Below are 20,534 nucleotides of genomic sequence, written 5' to 3' on the forward strand. Positions count from 1 at the left end.
CAGTCAACATGCTCCCTATGCAGCTAGATACATCATCTAGAGAAGTCCAGTCTCTTGTGATCAGGATTTGATTCCTCTCCATGGTCTTGCTGCTTGAAAGTCATCAAGTAGCAACACTCATCTCCTTCCTTCTGATGAAGTATTTTTATAACCCCTTTGCACACTGTTTCTAGCACATATTTGTTCTAAATGTGGATCAGAGCATATGGAGTCAGAGGCTTCCGTAGAGAACTGAGCCCTGGGACTGATGGAGGTAAATATGTAATTTTATAACTAAAACCAAAAAAGTAAATTCTCTTAGTTAGAAGTGGGGCAGAGTACTGCCCCTGACAGCCTGATTGCCTTTATCTTAGAAGCCAATAATCTCACATTGTAACTACTATCTTTCATGTTATAACATTTGAAAAAGATACGAAGACTTGATTTAAGAAGTTGCCATGGCAGAGAATCCACTACGTCTCCAGGTATCACAGGTTAATTATCCTTCTTAAAATATACAACTCATTTCTATTCTGAATTTCTTTGGTTTCCATTTTCAAGCCACATATTTTTATATCTTTTCCTGTAAGATTAAAAAGTTAACTAATATAAAAAAATCTCTTCACTGTGTAGATGCCTACAGTCACCTCTTAAGTCAGGCAGAGAGTGATGTATAGCAGGCCCAGTGAGCAGGAGGTGAAGCACATACCTGTCAGTGTACGTGAGGGAGCAGGAATTCAGTAATTGGAGCAGAACATTTTTCATAACCTATAAAAAGATGGATTTTTGTAGTGAACTCTGGTACATGTATTTTTTTGTTTTATCAAACATTTCAAAAATCTAAATGAGTGCTGACCTATATTTCTATAAACCTAATTAGAATTTACATCTTCTGCAGTCTCCTCCCCTATATTTACATCTCCATCCCACACTTCAACATCTTCTGTTTCCTGCTTTTTTCCTTTTACCCATTATTTTCATATTAAGAAGCAACGACCGATCTAACAGAGCTCTCTGTGACTCAACTGATAATCTTTTTCCTCTAGAAAACAGCTCTTGCAATTGCTCTAGAAGCAAAGCCTCCAGAAGTGATGACGCAGTGCAGGAGGTAAGACCAAACAGCACTGCTGAGCAGCCGCTGTAAAAGGTGGCTCTAGGGGGCCTAACAACAACTCTAAGTGCCAGCAGAGTCAAATTGGCTGACTAACAGTACACATGAGTTACAATAAGCACGGGGGTGCTGAGTCCAGCCTCATTGTCTCTGTCCCTAGCCTCATCTGCAGTAAAGGATGCTGAACTGCTGAGCTGAATATTCTGCAGGTATTACTTCATGCTACTGAGCAAAAAATACCTTCCCTTAAGCTCTTCCATTCCCCAGTATCAATAGCTTAAGCTTTGCTAGCCTGTGCATACGAGTTCATGGGAATCTGCTGCTGTGCTGCTTACTAGTTATTTCCATTACAAAATCCCTCAAGAGGTTCCAGCAAGGAATGAAGGCTCCTTGGGCTGATTAAACTACCTGGAAGCTCCCAAAGATGAAAGAGGTAGTTCTAGTCCTATTAGGTTCAAGGCAAATTTTTAACTTGAACATCAAGGAGGTCAAGCCTTTGTTGCTGTTTAAATATAACTGTATGGAAAATGAAATCTTGCTGAAAAAGTGAGTATAAAGGTGCCCAGAAAGGAGAGAAAGCTTTAATACAGTACTTAAAAAGGGATTTAGTGCACACTGGCTGCTATTCTGTTAGTAGTGTTTTTTGTAATCAAATCAGAGCCAGAACAAAATGCCACATCTCCTTCTTTTATGAAGGGGTTGTTAAAGGAAATAGAATAAAGAAATCTGAAGAAAAAATAACCTGGACAACAATGAACTAAAGTCCTTAAACCACATAAATGACTCTGAAATTTGCACAGGGTTGTAGCTTGTACACATTCCTAAGCCAAACACAAAGAAAAGGAATAAGTACATAGGTATGCTGCCATGCTGGGGTTCTCCCCTGTCCTTTGCAAGTCAAAAAAACCCATCCACAAACTTTAACTTCTGGATCTTTCATTGAATTATTCCAGAAGTACAAAGACAACACAATGCCTCGGTCATTTGTCAGTAGCAATGTTGCTCAGCGTTTAGAAACTGCATTTTCTTTCTATCTGAGACTCTTAAATACTTTGCAAACACTGACTAAGCCTTGCAACCCCTTTACAAAGAGCACTATTAGACCCATTACTCAGCAGACTAGGACAGACAGACAATACACATCTAAAGAAGACAAGTAAGGAAACTAAGATTCAGGAGATCTACTACAGATTTCCACTTTCACCTCAAGCAGATCAGTGAATCTCTTTGGCCCAAAAAGTCAGAGTGGTTACTTCATTAATTACACTAAGAGGAAACTAGATAAATTTGAAGATATATGCCTGAATTCCTGCCTGTTAATGGGAAGAATAAATGAGCATGCTGAGAATATATTGCCAAGACACAACAGTGACTGTAGACCTAGAAATATCCAGAGTCATTATCTACACTAAGATTCCTGGTAGTTAGACTCACACTTTAAACCATCAAATCTTATAATTTATGATATTACTGTAAAACAGTCAGTTAACTTCCTAAGCAGAAACATATCTTAATATTATGAACATAAGGTTCTTACTGATGTAATTTATTTGTCTTTTCTATGAATTAAAATGTAACAGTGTATAATAGTTGTAATTATCTCATAAAAAAAGAAAAAAACTAAAAGAACAATAGATCTCTTAAAGTGTTATCTACCCCTAATTGTAATCTCACCTAAGCTAAGGAACAAGACATTCTACATTCAGCGGTGAGCAAGTGCCTGTTACATTTTTGACTGCATATTCTTTACACTTTTCCTTCTCAAACTAATTTGCGACATCCTGCAAAGCCCTATCTTTCCATAAAGTTGAGCACTGTGTAACGTGAGACGCAGCCCAACGGAAATGTAGGTCAATTTTTAACTGTCTTTCCTTGAAATGGAATGGACTTGCATTTTACATGCAAAGGACCACAGAGGAAAAAATAATTTGTATCTAATAGTCTTTGCAAGTCTGCTAGGCCTGTTAGCTTAAAAAGCTTCCAATATGGAAATAACGGGACATACTGAAAGATGTAAAACCAAACGGAAATGAGGAGATAAAATGAGTCTGAGAAGTGTGACAGGTCAGGGGAGCCAATGAAGGATGCTGAAAAAAGCCCTTTCAGGTTAGGTGGGGGGGGGGAGGGAGGGAGGGAGGGAGGGAGGGAGGGAACAGTGGAAAATTAAAAAGATTTCACATAACTGGGCTAAAAAGGGAATTACATAAATAAATAAACAAACTCCTCGCAGTAAGCAGTGCCCTTAGCCCAGGGTGCCTGACCCACCACTTGGTCTCTCCTTCCATTTACAGGCCCTCCTGATGGAGTAATTAGCTCCAGCTGAGCCCTGCCCTACCTGGGCTCTCTTGTGATGCCCGAATGAGGGCAAACACCTGGGGTACCTCAGGGACAAAATATTAACCTGTTCCTTCCCAGACTCTGGGGGATTTGTACTTCAAAAGGGATATGAAGGCTCAGTCATGTTCTTGTTTTTAATGGTGGAAATCAAAAAGCTGGAGGAGAGGAATTGGCTTTTGTTCTACTGCTCTAAGACTGGCCCTTGGAAAAAAATCCTAACACAGATATAACTGCATACTTGGTATTTTGGCTACCAAAGAACTTTGGCAACTTTGGCTACCAAAGAATTCTCCTCATTAACTCTAAGTTACCTACCAAGACTGAAAAACCTCCAGTGCAAAGCAAAAGCAAGATCTCCACCAAATGAACAAACTTAACTATTCGAACAAGTTTTGGGGGGAATACTCGGTCCAATTGACACAGAGTCCAAAGGCAATTAGAGACATCACAGAGGTTCATAAAATTCTCTCTTGTTTCCAGGACTGTAGCAAGGAAGGGAACATTTCTTTTGTTACAAATTCCCAACATTGACGAAGTATGGTACAGAACTAGCCATTAATTCTTTCTAGGTGGTCAAAATCCCTCCACCCCATGCAGGCTCGCAACCCTCCCCCCCCCAGTTTCTCATCTTACACCTATTTAATATAACCAAAATACAATACAAGGCAAACCAATTGTCAGGAACTGCTGTCTGCCTTATGGGAAGTACTGCATTAGCAAGCTGCCAGTGAGAGTGACGAGCTGAGCCGTGCTTCTGCAGGTCTGAGGCCCTGAAGTGTGTCAGATACCTGGGGGATTCTCTGACAAAGGCAAGAGGGGGCGAAAGGGGCTGTTCAGGTTGCACAACTGGGTGGGGAGCTCCCTGCCCTTAAATATGATGCTGTGAGAACTCAAACTTGGCTACAGCACCAGGTCAGACTTCCCAAATTAACTGTCTTTGGTGACAGCAAAAGCACCACCCTGTCCCCTTCAGCGAGGTGCTCTGCCCTGGCTGGGAAACTGGAAGCCTGGCCAAGGCCCTGGTGCTTTTCAGGGAGAGCTGAAACGTGCAGGCATCCATATGCAGGACTCCTTCAGTAGCTGAAGGGGCTTAGGAGAACAAGAAGAGTTGTCTTCCCCTTCTTGAGGGAAGTTAAAATAGGCTGTGTGTCAGCGTGGTGGACAAGGGTTTGGCCGTAGCGCTCAGCCCATGGGTCTCCCTGCCCGGGAGAGTGTCCTCATACCCACACGACTGGCAGCAGATTAGTGATTTCTGGTAACTGACTCAAGACCCCTTCACAGGATGTGACTTTCAGAAAGTGCAGAGGATCCAACGCACCGAAAATCAGGTCATTTAAAGATAACTCAGAATTAGATCTCCCAAATCACCAGCTCTTCCTGAAAGCCGAAATCCCAATCCCTTGGTTACACTTTCTGTCTCATTGTTCCTGTGGCATCTTTCAACACCTTCACCTGAAACAAAGCCCTGTCTCTAAAAACCACCCAGACTCCGTGAGATACGTATATTGAACCTTTGGGGATGAATCAAATGAAAGAAAGAACAATTGTTTCTTCCAGGACTTCGGGGTGTTTGGAATCCATGCCCCTCTGTATTCAGGGCATATTTATTCAGTCTTTTCAAGATGAAAGTCATATTCTTTTGATTTGTGGGAGGGGTTGCTGCAGCCAGGAACCGAAGCCTCCCTTTTATTGTTGCATAAAATCTATAGAAATAACAATTAATAACACTAAAGGACTGAAAGGAAACTGTTTCATCTGAACCCATAGGTGAGGTTGGGTGGATGAGTCTCTTTAGCTGCAGGGTCATGTTTAGGTCACCTTTAGAGCTGGCATCGGGGCAGGTTTGCAGCACTGCACCTGGTCTGCAGCACTTTGGTGGAGGGGCACAGGCAGCAAATGGAGCTCTTGGCTTGTGCCCTGACAGCACCTCGCTACAAGCCATCTTCTCTGAAGAGCACCTTTCACTACTGCTCTTGTTTTATCTCCTCCAAACCTTGTGACCAATATCACAAAGCAGGTTAGGGAAAGAGCTGGGCTTGGACCCCCGGTGCTGCGCTTCCATCCCGTAGCCCTCCACTCCACTACATCTCTCAAGGCCTTGCAACAGTAACTGTAGGTTGAGTAGGTTTGGGTGTGCAAGTTTTCCCACTGTGCCTGGGATGCTACAAACTGGAAGAATGAGAGTCTTGCTTCTAATTTCTCTAAACGGCTGGTGAATTAGAATTTGGATACCTGCTTCAAAGGGAAAGTTTAATGTCAGAATTTTTAATCCTGGATGCCCTGTTTTATCAATTAAAACTTAGACTCTTTTAAGAAGAGGCCCACATTCAGAGATGAGAAATTCCAGCAGTTGACATCTATATCAAGTCACTGACTTAAAGTGCATGTACTTGTATTGAGGTGTTAACCCCTTACATACATAAGGCCTAGTTGAAAAGAGTGGCCCAGTTGTTTAAAAGTTTCCCATTTTGCTGGTAGCTTTTGACTAGAAGTGACACCAGTGTATGCTTCATTTCCTGATATGAAGTTCCTGAAATCACCTCTTCAGTTTAATGTTCCCTCTCTTCTTCAAATCTCTCTTCACTCACTTCTTCCAGGCACCTTCAAAGGTGGTCCCCTGCCAGCTAAATGCAGCTTTGAACTCTCAAAAACTTACAAAAGTCAATGGAGAAGCTTAACTTTCAGGTGCTCTGCATTAGTGCTTTCTGAATTGCTGTCCATCTTTGTTAGTTTTATTTTTTAATTACTTTTAAAAAGCATGCTCTCTTTCAAGAGTTTCTCTCTCTAAACCGTTGACACAATGGGAGGCATATGAACCTTATAGGAGGAGATCTGGAGGATACCCTACCGTAAAGAAACTCCTTTCTCAATAACTGCTAACCAATGCCAAAGGGCATCAGACTCAACACTGCATTTCCTCCTTGCCCTGCTCCATTTTCTACTACAAAGGAAGCAAATAGGCAATGACTTTTGAGATCTTCCATAGCGAGGACCACTGCATTCTTACCCAGCTCAAATTGCTTTGCTAATTTCAGGAGACATATTTTGGTATCTTTAGTTTCAAGCCCAAAGCTGAATCTGATCTTGAGGCACATCGAATATCAGCAACTTTTCCATGAATTTCTCATGACTGTCATCCCCATCACAGCCATCAGAGTGCTTACAGCTCAACCATAACAAACTTTGTGATCAAAATGTATTATGCTGTTTTTTTAGGACAAGGCCTAGGATTTGTTGACATGGACATAAGATATTCTGCTGTAAAAAATAAGCAAATGAAAATCAAGTCCAAAGTGTTTATCAGAATACTCGGATTCTACCCTAAAACAGCAAAATAAAGCTTTTTGTTTAACTTTATTTTAGGTATCCCAGGAAAAGCAACTGGTAACTAACTCACTGATTTTTCATCTAGAAATCTTTGTCTAAGTGCCCAAGTTGATGTAAATACTCCCTTTGGGCTGTATTTTGCATTCTGTTTGTTTAATTGTCTGTGAAAGGATTAGAAACGGATAGATTTGGATCATCCTCGTTTTGTTTCAAAGTACCAAATTATATTGGAGTCCTCTTGTCCATTCCCACATAAGAGAGAGATCTTGGCCTGAAAGGTCTTCACTCTAAAGCGTATAGGAGAAGGAGCAAGAGAGAAGAGGTGTTATTGTCTCCATTTTACAGTAGGGTCACAGAACTTTTAAGTGACTTTCCCAAGCTTATATATACTAGGTGTAAAACCAGAAAACTAACACCGGATCTTCTAAGACTCAGCCCAGTGCCTTATTGGATGAAGATCTTAAGTAGTTTGAAATGATAAGGCCTTTCTTCTAGTATCAGTTGTCATGTGTGCTCGGTAGATTATTTTGCTAGCTATTAAACTGAAAGACTTGTTTTTCATTATTTTTTTCCCATTTGTAGAGACCATAATATATCTCCCAAAAATGATGGAAACCTGCAAAAAAGAGCTATGCTTTGGAGGACCCAGGGAATGCCTGAATCTCTCTATGTTTAAGCTTGGTGGTTAAAGTCAGTCCTTCAAACTTTTAAACTCGTTCCAAATTTTCAGAACTGCACAGCATGCAACTGAGAGAATGATTTGACCTCAAAGATCAGGATGTTGTAAGTATTGTTCAAGAAAAATCCAGTTGAAAAAGATTCTAAAAAAGTATCAGGGGCACTTTTAAAGTCTTTCTTTAAAAATAAAAATCATAAAACTACCTTTGTTGACTCCTGCTGTTAATGCACTTTTATTCAGGCGTTTGGAAACAATATTACTTTGCAGAGTAGACAGCCACTGTCAAGGGCAGTTTTCTCGTCTGTGGTCACTTGTTATGTACCGTGAGTTTGTGAACTAATAATGTGTGTGCTACAAGATGGTAGAGGAAACATGCCCCTGACTGCACACAGAGGGAGAATAATTCAAAATAGTTGGTAGCTTTGATGCTTTTGAAAATTTTAGTGAGGTAACTTTTAATTAAAGCTTGAAATAAAAGTTTAACTTGTCTTACCATATGAAGTTACTTTACAGACATTTATCAGCGCACTTATATTTAGCAGCTGCCATTCAGTATAATATCTATGTCTATCATTGTCTTCTCGAAGCTCTTTTCATGCACTTCAAGTGCATTACGGAAGAGCAATTTCCTTATTAATGAGCAAACTCTGATTAAGTTACTTAAGCAATAGGCCCACTAAGTATTGAAGTCAGAGGATGGACTGGGCAAGGACCCCTGCTCAAAAGCACAACTGAGAAGGACAAGTGAAATTGCTAGGCTGGAGGGAGAAAGCTGGTACTCAGTCCCTCTTCCACTAGGAAAGATCCAGTCCACCCTTTTTACCTACTTGTGATAGGTGCATATAGCTTCAACCCAATGCTATCCCCAGAAGTATACGTGTGGATAAGGACGAGCCCTCTGAAAAAAATTTACTAAGTGGGCTTATTCTTAAAATGCAACAAAAATTATAGTACTAATTAAGTTTTCAAAAAAATTTTTTTTCGGGATGGCTGCAGTTTCTAGCAGTAGAAAAAGTACTGTACAACATAGTCTCCAACTCAAGGTAAGTGAATTACAATTGCTTTTCTGTTTCCACTTGTGGAAGAAATCCAATAGTACATCATTAGCATTATTCCATATATGCCATGGATGTTTTTAAAGGTCAATTTGTTTATAGAAATACTTCCATTGAGGATGAATGATGACACTATTTTGACCCCTCTGACCCTGATGAGCAGGAATGCACTTTTTAAGCATCCAGAGCCCCTCTTCACAATTTGTCTAATCCTACATCTCCCCTGCCCTTGCAGGATATTTACTGTTAGTGGCCACAATAGACAAGCAATAGTACCATTATAGGCTTCTCTAACAAAAGACTTTCATGATCATTTTCTAGTGGCTTGAAGATTGACAAGATCCCCTCCTGTTACCCAGATGCATTTTCCCCTCCTTCCCAGTGATTTCTTTTCTTGTTTCCAAGGAGGAAAGTGCCTCCCTGAGTAGCGACCTCTCTCTCTGCAGAGACACCTGCTAGAAACAACAAACATTGCATGTTAAACCTCCTCCTAGAGGGCATTATGAACAAATGGAGTGCTAGCTCTTCTTTGATAAGGTGTACACCCGTGGCACAACTTAAGAATCAATTCAATTATAAAGACAGAAAAATGCCTTTTGAAGAATGTTCCTGAGTGACTCTGAGGTAGAGAGCACAGCATATATATGAGTCTGACTTTACAAAGTTATTTAAAGGGAAGAAGTTGCACAGAATTGCTCCAGCAGCCTGATTAACTAACTAGGCACTCGTCTGTTGGTGAAAGTTTGAGTGTGAAAATTAAAGCTATCCCACTGGTTTTATCACATCAGCTGTCCTTCAATGCAGTCAGAATTTCTCTTTTCTGGAGCTTTTGCTTACTTGCTACAGAAAAACTGAGCTATCTGAATGTTGTGTTTATTTTTCAGAGATACAGAACATTTGTACCTCTCACTGGTATGTGAGAGCATGTCTGATAATAAAGCCCTGTCTCACTCAGGCTGGATACCCAGAAACCAAGATGCCCTTTCTCTGCCCCAGCCAGTAGTTACTTTGGAAAATTTCAGCTGTGCCGTCTTTGTGTCTCATTTGTAACATGAGCAGGTAATAATACTGGCCTACGCTAGAATATTTTCTGAGGGTGGCAAGTATTTTGAGAACCCTCATAAATAATGGTGCAGATTAAAATAGTAATGCAAATGTTAAGTCTTATTTGTTGTCTATGATTCATATGTAGAAAAAAAGACAGAAGACCAGTGCTGACCTTTTCATACATGGCACTTAACAAAGTAACATGCTTTTTAAGTGTTTGATATACTTTAACGTACTCTGTACACTTTACAGAAAAATGTCTAAATGACACTTTAATGTTTGCTTTTAATTTACCAAGAATTACTCTGTATTGTCATTAGCAGAAGAGGAAGAACAAGAAAGCCACAAGTAACATTATTTCAAATCCTTGGATCTCAGTCCGTTCTCTTGCTGCAGAGTCGCTGATGTCAGAGGGTGGGGTTGCTCGGTGCCCGCAGGGTGAGGATTGCTTGATTCATCTTCTGTTATAGCTGGAGAAGGAATCAGCAAAGGATTTCACGGAAGGTAGGATGAGTAAAGATTTTGTTTAGATTTGAGTTGGGCTTAATGTGAGATTTTACGAGACACACAGGAGGTCTGCACTCAAATTTGGGGTTCATGGTTAAGCTTTGTGTGTGAAATTGTTTCCCTAAATTCTGAAAATGTTTGAGGAATGTTGTTGTCACAGGATTTCCATGACACTGGTTCAATATTGTCTTATGTACAACAAAAGTAAAGAGTTGGGCTTGCACCAAGAATCCATAACACAAAGTTAGATCTAAAGATGAGGATCCAGCTTCTGCTGAAATTGAAAAATATCCAGATTTTAGGTTGAGTCAAGGCCAGCATTTTACTTCTTTATTTTCCTTCATTTGAGCAATTGAATTTATTGAATGGGTCAAGAGACCCATTCTCAATGAAAAGCTCAGCAATACCCTAACATCTAGTAATTACATAAATAGAACCTACACAGTGCTGAAGAACAGAACAAACTGAGCTGTCCCTAAACCCGCATCTTTTTCCTTCTTACTTTTTATATTGAGACTGCAGTCACAAACTGTGGCCATTCCCTGGCTTCTCTGTCTCCTCCAACTTACTGCATTTTCCATGGGGCCTCCTGCAAGAAGACTTTCAAGATATCTCAAAAGGAGTGGTGCTGCATGGGCAAGAATTCAAATTCCACTGGGAAAAAAAATTAGCCACTTCTTGGAGTCTCCTTCCCGACCTTTCAACTGGGGACCCAGTCCTGATTTAGTACTTAGCCCAAAATTAGTAGTTTCCTGCAGCTGCCAAAATGAGCGGTGTTCGATGGCTTTCATATGGCTGCCCTGACATTTGCTGCCTCTCTGTTTCTGAGAGATACAGAGCCGTGACTGAGGTACATGGTACATTTGCTCTTGGTGTGTTACACTGTTAAAGTCCCTGTAGGGCAGGCCCCTAATAGGCAGACTCAGCAATTTTTAACAGAGAAGCACATGCCTTATCCTGATAATTTCTGAAGAGTTCTTCAACTAAAACATTAAGAACTTCTGATTTTAGAGGAAAAGATTCATAAGAATGTTTCCATCTCTAAAGTTTTGGTCCATGATACTTTTATGTGCAAAGTCACCGATACTCATAAAATTCCTGAAATATGCATGAAGACACTTTGTAACTTTTCTCTAGCTATCTCGTATGGCTATGCTGGTATATGAAGATACAACAGGACACTTGGAGTATCTCATAACTGCATCCTTTGGGTTTAAATTTATCTATGAGGTTGTGACTCCATATTGTGATACATATGGTGTTTGTAAATATTTCATATTTCCAGTAAGATGCTTTTTGCTGGTCAGAAGGGTGCGTGTGCATGTCTTAGAGCAGGTATGTCATTTTCTTTGCTTACTCCTTCAAGGCAAAGCAGGGCGCTCTGAGGACCCAGTGTTTTTACGTACGCTCCCTGACACCATCCCTAGAAACAGACAGGTTTTGATAAAATGTTCATGAACTGCTGAGGTCAACCACATTGTTATTATTTGCTTTTATGCTCTCCAAGGTATGTTGTTCATTGGAAAATTCTGTTTCCAAATTAAGCTGATGGTCTTTCAATTAAAAAAATGGTAGAGTGCTGACCTCTACCTCTAATGTTATGTGGGAATAAAAGAGTCACAGCATATCAATGCCAATCTAAAAGTAATCAAAGTGATACTGGATTCATTTGTTCTCACTTCTTTTGCAAAGATTGTATAAGAAGAGTTAGAATAAGGGCAAGACAACAAAATCCGTCCCTGATTTTTTTTCCCTTTTTCTTTACTCTGCTGATCTCCTCCACTTAAGTGCAATTAGCATTATCCTGAAGATCATCTATTTATCCATGGCTGCTCATCTTACTGTTTGTTCATATGATCCTTTCAACCAAAAGTACATCGATGTATTCAGCAACCTTACTAACCAGCTATAGGCCTTACTATGCTGTCTTATGGGGAGGCAACCAAACTGCAAAGAAAAGCATGAGTCACTGTAAGCTGTGAGACACCAAGACTTTGACGCTGTAGGCAAAACAAGCTGCTTCATGCCACAGTTTGTAAAATGTTTGCACGGAAGAAAAATTCTGCCAAGAAGCATACAGGAAAGTTTATATAGTGTAGCATACAAGTTAAAGAGCATCCTATAATATGTGATATTTATGGACATATAACAGCTATGAGCTTTCATTCATCAGCAATGATTTCTATACCTCCCTGTTAGATTTTGATCTTCCTTGGATCCTTTTCTAACACATCAACTGCAAAGTATTGCCAAGGACAGCCTCAGCTTCTATTTCTTTTTCAGTGCTACGTTCAGAAGAAACATCCTCAGGTATCAGAAGGAATAAATTGGTCTCTCCAGCAAAATCATGCATTGCTCCTATCCTCTTGACCAGTTCCTTGGTGCCATTTTTCATGCAGCCACACATTAAGTTTGCTTTTTTTGCCCAGTGTTAAATACCCGAGGAAGGAGCCATGCTGGCTCCTGCAACATTAGCCTGCTGGCAGTGTTGTTCCCAGATGCGAAAGCAGAGCTTTAAGGACTGGGAAAGCCTTTCACCGACCTCAGCTTCCCCTGGGCTGAGGCACTTCTTTAGTAGTCTAACTACACGCACCTACACTGCACCTGTGTGGAAATTTCAGGAGAATACAAGTAAAGGAAAGTGCCACTGAAATCTTGAAAAGAGGTACCAAATAATAAATACTCCAGCTGAAATTTGTCCTGAACACAAGTTATCGGGTCTAAGTGCATGTTTACATTTCTTTGAAATGTTCCTAAACACTCCCTCTGTCTGAAAGGAAATTTTCAAAACCATGATGAAAAAATCTGGTTCAGATCATGTGTATTGGTTTTAAAACCAGGCATAACATTGCAGCCAGTTCTTTTATCCAGAAAAGGTGCGACTGTCATATCAATTTAGAACTTCAGTCATGTTATTTTAAATCTGCATTAGTAAAACCTGTAACAAAACATGTCTCTGTTGTCCACATCTTGCATCTGGAGCAAAGTTATGCTAAAGTCTGATCTCTGAACCCAGTATGGAAATTATATCTGGTATGTTCTGCACTTTGTAACATGGTACATGTGGACTTTTTTACCGTAGTGATAACACAGCTCTATAGCCCACCTGGTAAAAACATTATACATTAAAAATGACAGTCAAAAGAAGCTGGTGCAAATATACCAGAATTACATATGAAAAGATTGCAATGTAAGGCGGAAAACAAACACCTACATTTATAGGCATTATCTGGCACCTTACTTTTAAACAAAGGTCTGTAGCTTATAGTGTCATTTTAAAGGCTTAGTGTTGGGTTTTCAAGCTGGGAAACAGTATAAAACCACTGTATTAAGGAGCTGAAATTTTGCTGACATTATGGAAGGTCTTACTAGTTGGTCTCCTACTACTTGATAATATTCTACAGATGCTGTGGAAAAACATTATCAAAAGGCAGTTCTTACATATATAACCTCTCAAATCATAGCCAAACATGACTTCACACAAGTAATAAATTCAGAAACTTACACTACATATGGCAGAAGTATTTATAAGCCAGGAGTACAATATAGAGAGGTATCCGGATGAGACCCTCATCTCACCTTGTCCCTTTGCACCAAGTAAAAGGAGTAAAAGGTCTCACAGTGCTGGCACAGTAGATGCGCTGATGATGCCTTGCAAGCATAGTGCCTGGCATAAGTGTCATGCTGGAGGTGAGAGTCTGTGTCAGGGTAGGCCAACAGTAGCACTGAACTTTATCATTTCCCACTTTATCCTAGGAGACGAGGACACAAGGGTTCAGTCCACACTCTCATGCTTCAAAAACAGGGAGCCAAACTGGTCTCATGGTGTGGTGCTAGAAGCAGCATCTTTTTCTAGAAGAATGTGTTTCTTCCTTAATTTTATCTCTTCTGTCAAAGCCGAGTGAAAGTTCTTGAGGCTGAAATACTAGCTAAAACCACACTGTATAATGAGCATTTGTATGATAGGGTGTGAGGTTTCAAAGGAGATACTTCTTGGGATTATGCTTCTTTCAATAATTTCTGTCGTTCCTGGAGCTGATGGCGCTCCTGGGGGGCTCTGGGCACCGGGGCTTGCCAGCAGCCACGGCTGCACCATGCACAATGGTGCGGTACCCAAGCAAGACTGATAAACCCAACCCTCCTCACTCCCCTGATATTGAGCCCCAAAGGGCTTTAGAGGTTTACTGTAGTGTTGTAATTGTTGCTATATTTAAGAATACTTAAACCGATTTTCTTGTGCAACACAGAGGTAAATGCTCTATTTGACCAACAAAAACCTCACTTTGTTCTTTTTAGAAAGTGCCCCAAAAAACCCATGTGAGAAAATTTTAAGTGTACAGTACTGCCTTCAGTAACACAGATTCATGTCCATAGTTTCTTCCCATCAGAAGGGCTAATCTTACTGCTAAAGGTTTGCAATAGTAGCTATAAACCTATGTATTTATTATATGACATACACACAGAAATTATCAACTGAAGTACTTGAAAATACTAAAATCACTTGACAGGTGTTGTGACCAATAAAGTAAAAAGGATATTTTATAATTTGCTAACAAGCAAATTCAGTTTTGCCAGGTACAATACATCAGTAAATTCCATAGAAGGCTTTTTTTTGTGTGTAGACCTTGTTTTCATAACTTTAAAACTTTAAGTAGTTGACATGGTGCCAACTTCTGGGGGTAAAGAAATCACCTGTCTTATTTCCAAGCTGACACAACATGTTTTAAGTAGATGAAGGCTCGGTTTCATTACATTAACAGCGTCTCTAGGTGCTCTTTGATGCATCCCTCTAGTGCTTAGTAATTTAGTAACAGGTTGGAAATGAGCAAAGGGGTAAAACGAGACTCTGTTGCCAGAGCAACTACTGCACACCTCTAATTTTTGAATCAACAGACAGCAGAAGTTGATACTTTGCCACAGAGTATGAAGAAATATCTTCCAAAATATTCTACGAATGCAAACTTATTTTGTTCAAGGAGTGGCACTTCTAAGAAAACAATTTTCTAAAGATAGTCCAGGTCTGCTATTATTGAGCTAAAATGCTAATAGGAAATGTTTAACTTTATTTTGACCAAAAGTGTAGCCACCTGCTCAAGTGCAAAGCCCTAGGAAATAATTCTCTGAGTTACTTTATCTCTTAAAATTCTTGTGGAAATGCTTATTTTAAAAAGAAACATTTTCTAATGATGTGGCAGCTCAAACTTTGCAGCCGTGTGTGACAGGGAAACAAATTAAGAACAAAAAAAAAGAAAAGAACCTGGCTTTATCATCCAAGTGAGTACAAAATGTAGAAAAAAAATCAGAAAAAATGAAAGACAAGTAAGATTTCTGACTTCTCAGTATTACAGATACTAGGAGGAGCTAGGACTAGACTGCCTCAAGACACACATCTGACCTACTGTTTCCTGGATGACTGCAGACTTAGTGCTTTACAATATTTCCTTCAAGCAGTTACGCTACTGGGAGAGTATGTTTTTATTGACCCAGGGGAAAACTAAGGGCTTTGCCCTCAATTTCCTAGCGGGGTCTAATGAAGTGAGCACAGATATGGAATGAGCTGAGGTTGGCCCTAATTGTGGCCTTGCTGTTTCGTGACTTCTGCTTGGTCTTTCTGTTCCTCGACCACCATATCAGGATGTAAAACCTTCCCACCTCATGAAAGGCTTGGAACCTTCAGGTGGAAATGTGAAGCCGTTGCAGTGGAAATGCAAAGCCATCAGAGCATGGACATTGTGTCACCTGTAAGACAGCCTCTTCCAAATAGCTTCTGTCTTAGCACAGTGGTGGAGCTCACCTCAGTAATTGCATCACATTGGATTTGCTCCACAGTACATTGGGATGAAGACTTTAACATCACAGGAAACAGTGTTTTAATAATCTTTAGCCTCACTTTAAGTCCTGTTCTGTAGTGACTTTTACCAAAATCCTTCCATTGTACAGAAAGCACCATATTTTAAGGAGTCAGAACTCTTGCAACATATTTAAACTGCATTTTTGCATCTTTCATGTTTACTTAAAAGTGCATTATTGTCGGTTTGGCTTCACAAACCAGTTACTCAGAAGCAAAATAGAGGCTTCCTGACAATCTACTGAATTATAGATGATCTTAAAGTGCAGGTGCATTTTTTTTTTCCTCTTGCCCCTCATCTCCCCATCAGGTGCAACAGTTCCCAGGACCTACAGCTGCTTCCATCAAAGACAGCCAGAGTTTTTTCATTGCCTACCTAGCTATTGAAAGCTGTTTAGTATGGATATAAAATTCTGCCATCCTGAGTCAGAGGCTCTTTGCTGCCACTGTGACCGCCTAGGCATGGAGTCATCTTTCCTCTTATCAGCCATTTGGTCTAAGCTACTCTGCTCCCTTTATAATCTGTGGCTGTGCAGAGTAAACCTCAGAAAGGGCAGTTCATCACAGCTATTTAGACATGTATCTTAGGATGGGATGCAGTTCCCTAGGGAGGTATCTGTTTCTCTTCATCAATAAAAAACAACCTCGCTGACTATTTTAGACTCCGTAGCCAGCTTTCAGGTGCTGGGGGTCAATGGGAGGAATCTCACTCAAAACCTGATGCAAAGGCAGTCAAGGCCCTGCAGGGTCAATGGGAGCAGACCCCAGTCCCCAGCAGAACACCCAGAACATGGCAAGCAACAAGCAAATGAATGACCTCTGTTGGTGGAGAACTACGTTGCTTTGTACAGCTTATTTCTAAATGCTAAATCTGCTTCCCTCCCCCAAGAAAAATAACATGTCAATAGGTATTTGACTAAGGGGGGCTGGGGAGAGTGGACCGAATAAGCTCTCTAAACTCTGCTGTTTCATCCAGGGCATGCTTACAAAAGAGTCCTTGCAAACTTGCATCTCTCTGTACGTACTTGTGATGCTCACAGTAAAAATGGCAGCACACAGGCACATTTAATGACAGCCTGAAACAGGATGCATCAGGCAGTGATGACTTGCATACTATGTAGTCCCAGTGACTGAACTAGGACTCTCCCATTGAGAAGGATCAATGCCACAGATGGTCAAAGGAGACAAGACTTTCAACATAAAATCTGACAGCTGATGTCATTTTTTAAAATATCAAAACAGAACATACAGGAATGCAGCTCCATTACCCTGCTCCCCTGCACTCTCCCTGTTTAAAGCTGGATTACTGTACAGAACCAAATGCAGCTCTCCTGGCATAAGACTAGAGTGAGTAAAGTAGAATCCAGCCCCTGAGATTTAAAGTATTTGTGAAGAATTTTCAATTATTGCTAGTATCAGTCTGAGTGCTGTAACAACCTGTACAAATCACAGAAAGGAAAACAAAGAATTACTCATATAGATGATCCTCTTGCCAAACTGAGTATGTGAATGAATCTGAGAATCTGACTGTATGCCTTTAATACAGGGACTTAATATCTTAAGAATATAACTCCTTCAAATTCCTTAAATTTCAAGAAGGTTTTACTTTCTATGTTGTCTTTTAAGAATGGGATGCATTAATAACAATGTAGGCAGGCAAATACTTCTTTAAGCATTAAACTGTGCTCCAAAGAGGAATTAAAACATGAGATTTACAGAGTATGTTTCCTAATATATCAACAGAGCAAGAAAGGAAAAAAAAGATCAGTGCTGGTATTTTCAAATACTTCTACTAATGTGTTTTTATGAACAGAGCAGCCGCACTTGCTGCCTCACTAACCTCAAGAAGCAGATGCAATTGCACTGCATGTAAACATACAGAAGCTAGCCAAAAGGGACTCAACCATGCAAAATACTCATTGAAACTTGTGGCTACGGCACAGATAAGCAAATCCTACAACTGTTCAAGTATATCTCATCCATATTTAAGATGATAGTATTTAAAAGTCTGTCAAAGGCAGGCACAACCACTGGGCAGTGAGTTAGCAATACTCAAAACTGCTATTTACTGAAATCAGGATTATAGAGGCCAAGCTTGTCAGGAAGTATATGTAAAATGGTTTATAAAGCCAGCTGCATTCCTAATTTGGGATACGTAAATCATGCTGATTTCCAATATATTTTTTGTTATGTATGTAATCTAGTTGTTTATTTGTATTTTCCTCAATTTTACTTTTTTAAGGCTCCAACTACTAACAGAATATCAATGACTGCATCATGTATATACTCTGACCTGCATCTATGTGCTCAAAGATTTAGTATGGAACTGTTTAAATACCCACTAACCTACTCCCTATCTATTTGTCTTTATGGGAAACCAGACACACAAGAGGATACCTCATAATCTTCCAGAAGAGCAAATGTGCATTCTACAGCACCAGGCTTGGCCAAGGACACCATGCCCCCTTACCGGTTTCTTGGAGGGTTTTGATAGTTCAGGTGGATGATCTCAGTTGTTGCAAAGGCACCATTGACAATGACATAGCTACACCATCACACAGCTGTGTTTTCTAGGTAGTCCTCAATGCATTTATGCTCTACTCTCTCTCACCTACATGTGGTGCTGATGACTTAGCGATGAGCAGGTGTAGTGGCAGGCGCAAGAAGAATCTGCCTTCCTGCACTTTGACACAGACCCCAACATTGAGGACATCCTCTGAAAGGAAAAAAAATCCTTCCCTCTCTACAGGATTTACCTCAGTAACAGCTTCAGAATTAATGATACACTGCAGCCCTGGGTTAGCGCATTGGAGTGATGTTGGGAGGTAGTTACAATACCTCAGGTGAGTGAAAAAGCATCACAGCCAGGGTCCTGTTCCTCACCAAGCTGCTTTGGTACTATTGCTCAAATTCAGTGATACCTCTATAAAAACTGTCACCTTTTCAATTAAAAGATCTGTTCCTTGCTTCTAATTCAGTGCAGGCTTGGACAACAAATTAATTTCTTTGCTTTTTAGACCTGTTAGACCACAGATCCATCAAAGTCAAGAGAGAAGGAGATCCAGTCTGTCCCTTTTTGCACAGAGAGAAGACGACTGTTTATCCGACTGCATTCAGCCACACCCGGGTAGTCTCTCTGAAAGCAATGGGTGGCACAGATGTCACTGTGAGTCTAATCTGACCTGCAAAACCTTAAATACTGGTGATAATGTGCAAGAAGGAAAGAAGCCAGCTGGAGCTAGAAGCAGTGGCAATTAGAAAGAAACATCTTTGCACCAGCAAAATGAACACATTTGATGTGAGAAATCAGTGAGAGACAAACATTGAAGCCCCTGATGTTACCCTGACAGTCCTTTTTTTCAAGGGAGAATCATACTTAAATGAAAAAAAAAATCGCTTACAGATTTTCTTGCATGGGAATAATGCAAGTCTGAAACCAAAGGGGTTGATGTAACCCCTGATCAGCCACAGCCGGAAGACAGAGACTGGGATGAACTGAACAGCAGAGCCTGTATGACAGAGGGAAGAAAAGTGGTGGAAGATTTCAGTTTTAGTCAGAATTGAGCTTGGCAAAAATTCTCATTCAATTCTGTTAAATCGTATGCTTGAATAAGTTATTCACCCAGGCCAGTAACATCTGTTCAGGAAAGGGGCCAACTCTAAAATGTGTTTTTTCATCCCACAAAACAAAGCATAATCTAGGCTATAAATACACATGTTTTTACTATGCTGGATAAAGTATCTCGTGAAGAAAAAAAATCTTTAGTTTAGGACTGTTTTGTTTCTAGAGACATTACTCATCTGATCCTGGATCCTTTACATATTCAGGAGTCCCACTGCTTTCAGTGGGATACTTAGGACTGCAAGGAGTTTTGCCTGAGTAAGCACGATCAGACTCAGAAATGTTCTTGCCCCTTTACGAATTCAGAACCACCCCGGTCCACTCTCCGCTGAAACATTTTTCACGTCATGTATAGTAAGAGCCGTCTAGTCTCTCTGACACTTCATCACAGACAAAAATCACTCCAAATGCCCCATTGTCATGTGAAACTAGTGACAAACTTTGAAATAATTCAAAGCAAACAGAAAATAAGACATTTTCCACTATGGATTTTGTTTGAGGTGCTCAACGAGGTCAGTATATTTTAATGAGACACTTTCAAGCAGACACATACACACACTTAAGACAAAGACAACTGTACCTCTAAAAAACCATTTTTAAGTGATAGATGGCTGTCGGCTTTGCAAAAGCTGACCATGCAGTGGCTTGATAGCACAAAATGAAAGCAATCTACAAGTGCAAGTCTGTTTCTTTTGGCAGCAGCAGGACTTGCTAATGGATTCATCATTTTTTGTTAAGCATGAGCGTCAAACAAAAAAACATTTAGAGCTCTATTCATCTGAGTTTCCGGCCCTACACTCGCCAGCCATGGAGGCTCTGTGGCTTAGTGCTCCAGAGCTCAATTCTGATTCATGCCTCCCAAGTTCAGAAAGGAAGGCCCCACAAGACCTGGAAATCGGTGTGGCAGTCCTTGTCCTCCCCGCCAGTGCCCTCAGTCTACAATGGTGCAGAGGTTTGAGGTCCTGCTTCCCAAGCACTGACCCAACCATTAGTGTAGCCACTGACCATCTTTTCCCTGTTGA

This window comes from Gymnogyps californianus, chromosome 10 (assembly GCF_018139145.2).
Source record: "Gymnogyps californianus isolate 813 chromosome 10, ASM1813914v2, whole genome shotgun sequence".
NCBI lineage: Eukaryota > Metazoa > Chordata > Aves > Accipitriformes > Cathartidae > Gymnogyps > Gymnogyps californianus.